At 34.0% G+C, this 2500-nt stretch overlaps 1 protein-coding gene across 2 annotated transcripts in view; it reads left to right on the top strand.

Annotated features, from left to right (window-relative positions):
* LOC119604529 (guanine nucleotide exchange factor DBS-like) overlaps positions 1 to 2500 on the top strand; it is a 129370-nt gene that overhangs the window by 47695 nt on the left and 79175 nt on the right. The window lies entirely within an intron of this gene.

Below are 2500 nucleotides of genomic sequence, written 5' to 3'. Positions count from 1 at the left end.
CAGTTCTAGTTCAGTTCTAGTTCAGTTCTAGTTCAGTTCTAGTTCAGTTCTAGTTCAGTTCTAGTTCAGTTCTAGTTCAGTTCTAGTTCAGTTCTAGTTCAGTTCTAGTTCAGTTCTAGTTCAGTTCTAGTTCAGTTCTAGTTCAGTTCTAGTTCAGTTCTAGTTCAGTTCTAGTTCAGTTCTAGTTCAGTTCTAGTTCAGTTCTAGTTCAGTTCTAGTTCATTCTAGTTCAGTTCTAGTTCAGTTCTAGTTCAGTTCTAGTTCAGTTCTAGTTCAGTTCTAGTTCAGTTCTAGTTCAGTTCTAGTTCAGTTCTAGTTCAGTTCTAGTTCAGTTCTAGTTCAGTTCTAGTTCAGTTCTAGTTCAGTTCTAGTTCAGTTCTAGTTCAGTTCTAGTTCAGTTCTAGTTCAGTTCTAGTTCAGTTCTAGTTCAGTTCTAGTTCAGTTCTAGTTCAGTTCTAGTTCAGTTCTAGTTCAGTTCTAGTTCAGTTCTAGTTCAGTTCTAGTTCAGTTCTAGTTCAGTTCTAGTTCAGTTCTAGTTCAGTTCTAGTTCAGTCAGTTCTAGTTCAGTTCTAGTTCAGTTCTAGTTCAGTTCTAGTTCAGTTCTAGTTCAGTTCTAGTTCAGTTCTAGTTCAGTTCTAGTTCAGTTCTAGTTCAGTTCTAGTTCAAGTTCTAGTTCAGTTCTAGTTCATGTTCTAGTTCTGTTCAGTTCTAGTTTGTTCTAGTTCTAGTTCTGTTCTAGTTCTGTTCTAGTTCTGTTCTAGTTCTGTTCTAGTTCTGTTCTAGTTCTGTTCTAGTTCTGTTCTAGTTCTGTTCTAGTTCTGTCTAGTTCTGTTCTAGTTCTGTTCTAGTTCTGTTCTAGTTCTGTTCAGTTCTGTTCTAGTTCTGTTCTAGTTTCTGTCTAGTCTGTTCTAGTTCTGTTCTAGTTTCTAGTTCGTTCTAGTTCTGTTCTAGTTCTGTTCTAGTTCTGTTCTAGTTCTGTTCTAGTTCTGTTCTAGTTCTGTTCTAGTTCTGTTCTAGTTCTGTTCTAGTTCTGTTCTAGTTCTGTTCTAGTTCTGTTCTAGTTCTGTTTTTCTAGTTCTGTTCTAGTTCTGTTCTAGTTCTGTTCTAGTTCTGTTCTAGTTCTGTTCTAGTTTCTGTTCTAGTTCTGTTCTAGTTCTGTTCTAGTTCTGTTCTAGTTCTGTTCTAGTTCTGTTCTAGTTCTGTTCTAGTTCTGTTCTAGTTCTGTTCTAGTTCTGTTCTAGTTCTGTTCTAGTTCTGCTCTAGTTCTGTTCTAGTTCTGTTCTAGTTCTGTTCTAGTTCTGTTCTAGTTCTGTTCTAGTTCTGTTCTAGTTCTGTTCTAGTTCTGTTCTAGTTCTGTTCTAGTTCTGTTCTAGTTCATGTTCTAGTTCAGTTCTTTAGTTCTAGTTCAGTTCTAGTTCAGTTCTAGTTCAGTTCTAGTTCAGTTCTAGTTCAGTTCTAGTTTAGTTCTAGTTCAGTTCTAGTTCAGTTCTAATTCAGTTCTAGTTCAATTCTAGTTAAGTTCTAGTTCATTTCTTGATATAGTTTCAGTTCACGAAAATAGATATAGTTTCAGTTCACGAAAATCCCCATTGGTTATCCAACACTGTAGTTGGTCCCATCATTTCATACATGTAAATAAAGTTTTTCTAAAAAAAAGTGACTTGTATCTTAATTTACGTGAATGAGTTTTCCTTTACATTCGTTTTTTTCATTATTACTGTTGTTGTTATTTGGATTTTTGTATTCTCATGAATGACTGAATGAATGCATTCATAAGAGACCACAATGGAGTGAGTGAGTGGCTGACTGGCTGGTTGGTTAAAGTGGTGGTAAATTTGTTTATTTGTCTTCATCTTGTGTACTTAAGCATTCGTTCATTCGTATTCACATTCAAATTTGTTTCTACTATAAAAATAGTAAAAAATTACAAGAAAATATATAATAACAACAAGAGCAATAGATATTTTAAACGCGTGTCTTTAAATGTATCAAATGTTTGCTTGTGGCCGGAACGCCACATCAAGAAGGTGTTTCTTTATGGTTTAACAATTACGTTGAAATAACAAGTGTTTGTTATTGTTGTTGTTTTCATTTATTTTAATTGTTTGTTAATGTTAAGAGATGAAATTTTAGAGGAAATGTGTTGTAAATTTGCATGATTTTAAAGATGAGGATCACTTTCTTTAATAACTAGAACTAGGTCTTGGTGTGGATAGTGATAATGAGAATAATGAAGAAAAAAGTACGGGTTCTATAAATGGTACCTTTTGATTTCTATCTAAAGACGGACCCAGAATCACAAAATTTAGCAAGCATAGTCCTGTGTGAATTAGAATCAGCAAGAGAGTTCTGTTTTGGGACTTTTTAGTTTACCAAAAGTACAATATAGGGAAACTTTGAATCTGGAAACATAAAATGGGATTTTTTGGTACTTTTTTGTTCCTTTATTTTCGAATTGCATTGAATAAGAAGAGGTTGTAAAGTACGGGGAATATCGAAT

The sequence above is a fragment of the Lucilia sericata genome, unplaced genomic scaffold, assembly GCF_015586225.1.
Source record: "Lucilia sericata isolate MDLA Ls3-8-SP2 unplaced genomic scaffold, ASM1558622v1 Contig000401F_arrow, whole genome shotgun sequence".
Taxonomy (NCBI): Eukaryota; Metazoa; Arthropoda; class Insecta; order Diptera; family Calliphoridae; genus Lucilia; species Lucilia sericata.
This window is presented reverse-complemented; position numbering and strand designations above follow the sequence as displayed.